General features: G+C 43.3%; 1 long non-coding RNA gene across 1 annotated transcript; it reads right to left on the reverse strand.

The window, feature by feature from the left end:
- Positions 1 to 569: 569 nt before the first annotated feature.
- Positions 570 to 1,217, reverse strand: LOC127326950 (uncharacterized). The gene is made up of 2 exons (XR_007868261.1): positions 1,028 to 1,217; positions 570 to 906 (listed from the first exon to the last, which is right to left on the reverse strand). It is a non-coding gene; the product is annotated as an uncharacterized lncRNA (long non-coding RNA).
- Between the last annotated feature and the right edge of the window lie 4,253 nt (positions 1,218 to 5,470).

The raw sequence follows: 5,470 nt of genomic DNA on the forward strand, positions 1-5,470 counted from the left end.
AGTAACATTGGGCCAGACGTGATTCATTCCTTCTAACCGTTTCGTACTACTTTCTACCTAGTATATTTTAGCGGCTGAAATGATAATAGGAACAGAAGAGAGAAAAGGGCACCACCAGCGACCAAAACAACCAGAAGAAGGAATGAATGAAAGGTAAGCCATAGAGGAGGGCCCAGAAGAAGGAATGAATGAAAGGTAAGCCGTGGAGAGGAGAAAGATGAGTTCTAGTTCGTTGACTCCTGGAGCGATGGAGTTTTGCCGCTGGCCGAGATCCAGCACTTGGGGATCATCTACCTAGGATGAGCTACTGTATGAAGAGGAACTGTCGGCTGTTGTAGGCAACGGAAGACAGAAAGCCATGGAGGGCTGATCGAGGTGAAGGATGGTAGAAACGACTCAAGATGGTGTGAGCCAATCTCTCCGTGCCTGGTATGTGGCTTAGTATTTACTATAAGTTTGTGTACTGAATGAGAATTTTATCTATGCTGAAACTGAGTTTGACATTCTGAATCGAAATTGAATTTTGTTCTGTGCATGCTCATGAATAAACAGAAATTGGAAAGGCTGTGTGAAAATCAACTTCACAAAGACTATCTTATTACTGATTACATCAATATGGGATGATAGAAAGAGAGAAGAGATGAAGAGTTGTCTTCAGCATAATAAAACCATTCAGTGCAACACAAAGTACAGAGAACAAATTACTGATTATAGTACAACGTGAAAGTACTTGCTAGTGTAAAATGCACATAATAGATACGTAGTGTGATCTGTATTGAGGTAGTTACGCCTTGAAGTGCATCAGTTCGTGTACCGTGGCAGCTTTTGTAGGTAGTTTCAGCACTGAACCTCTGCAGCTGGCATTTGCACAGACCTGAAATTTGTTGCTCGAGGATGGTCTTGTTCCTATAATTGATTTCAAACCATTAGGTCTTATTCTGTACGGACCAAGGAAAATTATTGCTTCAAATAGAACATACAAACCTACCACATCACCATTTAAGGAAAATACACTTAGTTTGCTAACCTTATCGTGTGAAGGACCACCCTGTAGATGGTGCAGTTAACACAATCCTTGGTATGCACAAAAAAAGGCTCTCGGTAAACAATATTTCTTGTGCCTTTCTTTTCAACAAACTGTTGGTCATATGAAATAAGGAAGTGCATATGAGTATATATCTCAAAACTTGAGAATAGATGGTCACATTAAGCATGCAAATGTTCATCATCCTAAGGTTAGGAATGCCAAGGCCACCCCACTCCTTGGGAGAGCACACTTTGTCCCATGCCACTAGACAGTGCCACCCTTCACATATTTCCGGTCTTTCCAGATGAAGCCCCTTATGATCTTCTCAATCGCAATCAAGGTCTTAATCGGGATGTCGATGGACATCGTAGCGAAGATGGATATAAAGGAAAGTGTCGTCAGAACGAGCTCAAGTCATCCTCCTTTATCAATCAAAGAGGCCTTCCTAGCAACTTGTTTGCCACACTGTCCATGAGATATTGAAGTTGAGTTGCACTCGGCTTTCTTAACCTTAGCAGCAACCCAAGGTACCGGAGGGGGAAGGGCACCACACGACACCATAGCTCTTGTGATAAGAGGGTGGCCCGATCTTCTCAGTAAGCAACGGTGGCGATGATGATCACGGGATGAACACAGCGGAGATAACACGATGATGAAGTGGATGATAACTTGTATGACACAACGAAGTATCTCGATTGGTCCCTGTCGCCAATGCAATAGCTCTCAACCCTGCAAGATATTCGCAACTCCACACACTTGCGCACGTAGCTGCCAACCATGAAGCGGTAAGTTGCAACCGTATAATTCCCAATGGAACCGTAGATCACACAGGACTTTCAAGGGTAAACACCAAATCAATGCAATCTGGTGTAGAGATTCAATAGAGTTGCAAAGCAATCAACTATGAACTAGGGTTTATCTTAAACGTGGTCTAAAGCTATTATGGGGCGTCCTGGGCTCAGGACGACCAGGGGTCGAAAAGATACATAGAAAACCCACCCAGATTGGATCTAGTCGAGACAGACTCGGACACGGCCGGCTCAGGAGCCGGTCGACCGGGCCTGGGACCGGGTCAGGCCGGTTCAAACCGGGCCTGGCGTGGGATGCTGACCGGGCACGGGTCGTGACTTGCAGTACACCCCCGGTTGGCAAAAGCATGGATTCCGGTTGGCGTCGGACCGCCCCCGGTGTGGCGTCCGGTTGGACCAGGTCCCTGACCGGGCGGGCCAGCGTGGCGGCCGGTCTGACCGGGACCTGGGCCAGCATGGACTTCGTCTTCTTCCCTCGCGCATGCCTCCCACTCCTCCCTCGCACGTCCATGGGATGTCTTCATGTCCAGCTCCATGTCCAGCTTCACGTCCAGCTTCATGTCCAGCTGCTCCTCTTCTCCTCGTGCGATGCTTGCTCCCTCTTCATACCCGATCATACATAAGTAATAGGACTTAGGTAGTATAAAGTTCTCATCGATCAAAGTATCACTTAGGAACAAATTCACATGTTGTTTTAGTAGCTTCGCACGAGCCCTTGTCATAGGTCCAATCCTGACTTCATTGGACTTGAGCTTTGTCTTCATCTTGCAATGACGGAGGTAGTAGTGTAGTAGTGATGTCCTCATCATCTCCCCCCTTCAAAAGGCGTCGACCTCGACGCTCCAAGGTCTTCTCAATCATATGGTGTCAAATCAACAACATTGAAAGAATTACTGACACCAAACTCATCAGTTGGAAGATCTATCGAGTATGCATTATCGTTGATCTTGGCAAGCACTTTGTAAGGACCAGCACCATGAGGAAGCAGCTTGGACTTCCGCAGCTTCTGGAACCTATCCTTGCGAAAATGTACCCAGACCATATCACCAGGCTTGAACAATATCTCCTTGCGCTTCTTGTTCACTCTTGCAGCATTGCTCTTGCCTTTCTTCTCTATCAACTCTTTAGTCTTCACATGTATCTTCCGTACAAAATCTACCCTCTTTGATGCCTCCATATTGACTCTCTCATGTATGGGTAGAGGAAACAAGTCAAGTGGAGTAATGGGTTTGAAACCATACACCACCTCAAAGGGACACAGCTCTGTGGTAGAATGTACCACCCTGTTGTAAGCAAACTCCACATGCGGCAAACACTCTTCCCACTCTTTCAAGTTCTTCTTGATCATGGATCTCAACAGTTGTGACAATATTCTATTCACCACCTCAGTTTGAGCATCAGTTTGGGGATGACAAGTAGTGCTGAAAAGTAACTTTGTCCCCAGCTTTCCCCAAAGTGTCTTCCAGAAGTAGCTCATAAACTTCACGTCACGATCAGAAACAATAGTCTTTGGGACTCCATGTAGACGTACAATCTCCCTGAAAAATAGGTTAGCAATATGCGACGCATCGTCACTCTTGTGGTAGGCAATAAAGTGGGACATCTTAGAAAATCTATGCACTACCACAAATATAGAATCATGGCCTCTCTTAGTACGCAACAAACCTAACACAAATACCATACTGATATCTTCTCATGGTGTAGTAGGTGTCGGTAACGGAGTATACAAACCGTGAGGCTTCGGCTTGGACTTGGACTTGTTGCAAGTAATGCACCTCTTCACATACATGTCCACATCCCGCCTCATCTTTGGCCAATAAAAATGATCAGCGAGCATGAGTAGCGTCTTCTCACGCCCAAAGTGACCCATCAAACCTCCAGCATGTGATTCCTGCAATAAGAGCAAACACACAGACAATTCTGGAACACATAATTTGTTAGCTCTAAACAAGAACCCATCATGTATGTGATATTTCTCCCATGCTTTACCAATAAAACACAAGCGATATGGTTCAGCAAAATCATGATCAGTGGCATACAAATCACATAGTGCTTCTAATCCAGGAATTTTAACATCAAGTTGAGTTAATAACATATTCTTCCTAGATAGAGCATCAGCAACAATGTTAGCTTTTCCCTTCTTATGCTTAATAATGTATGGAAAAGACTCAATGAACTCAACCCACTTAGCAAGACGCGTATGCAAGTAGATTGGGCTTTTAGATATTTCAAAGCTTCATGATCAGAATGTATAATAAATTCTTTTGGCCACAAATAATATTGCCAAACCTCAAGAACTCTAATTAAAGCATACAATTCTTTATCATATACATGATAGTTCAACTTAGCACCAGAAAGTTTCTCAGAAAAATATGCAATTGGGCGACCCTCTTGCATCAACACACCACCAATTCCAATACCACTAGCATCACATTCAATCTCAAATTTCTTATTGAAATCAGGAAGTGCAAGCAATGGTGCAGAAGTTAACAATCGTTTTAGTTCATCAAAAGCATGATCTTGGGCTGCGCCCCGCTCAAAGATATCACCCTTTTTAGTCAATTCATTCAAAGGTGCAACAATAGTACTAAAGTTGGGCACAAATCTTCTATAAAACCCAGCTAGACCATGAAAACTTCGTACTTGACTCACATTCATGAGAGCATACCAATTTTGAATTGCTTCAATTTTAGACACATCTACTTCTACTCCATGCTTAGAGACAACATAACCCAGAAATATGACCTTATCTTTGCAAAATGTGCACTTCTCAAGATTACCATAGAGTTTACTATCATGCAACACTTGCAAAACATGTCGAATATGTATAGTATGATCAGATTCATTGCGGCTGTAGATTAATATGTCATCAAAGTACACAACTACAAACTTGCCAATAAAATCACGCAAAACATGGTTCATTAGTCTCATGAAAGTGTTAGGTGCATTAGTCAAACCAAAAGGCATTACTAACCACTCATATAAACCAAATTTTGTTTTAAAGGCTGTTTTCTACGCATCCCCTTCTTTCATCCTAATTTGATGATAACCACTACGCAAATCAATTTTAGAGAAAACAGCAGCACCACTCAATTCATCTAGCATATCCTCTAAACGGGGAATAGGATGCTGATATCGAATAGTAATGTTGTTCATCGCTCTACAATCTACACACATGAGCCATGTACCATCTTTCTTAGGAACTAGAATAATAGGAACAACACAAGGACTAAGGCTTATGCGAATATAAACTTTGTTGAGTAGCGCTTGTACTTGCTTCTGTATCTCCTTCGTCTCTGCGGGGTTCGTTCTGTATGGTGCCCTATTGGGCAGCGAAGCTCCGGGGATCAAGTCAATTTGATGCTCAATACCACGCGATGGTGGTAATCCAGCTAGCACCTCCTCCGGAAACAGCTGAATTCCTGCAAAACACTAGAAACACCAAGAGAAATAGGGGTCATGTCGTTAGAAACCAAAACCTCACCCTTTTACATGAGCACAAGAGGCATGGCTGTAGGATCCTCACTAAATTCTCTCATGTCTTCTTTGGTGGCTAATATCACTAAGGAATTCACTCTCTCACTTTTCGTTATATCACTCACGACATTACAATTCTCTCGCCTATCTATAGGTG

The sequence above is a fragment of the Lolium perenne genome, chromosome 3 (assembly GCF_019359855.2).
Source record: "Lolium perenne isolate Kyuss_39 chromosome 3, Kyuss_2.0, whole genome shotgun sequence".
Taxonomy (NCBI): Eukaryota; Viridiplantae; Streptophyta; class Magnoliopsida; order Poales; family Poaceae; genus Lolium; species Lolium perenne.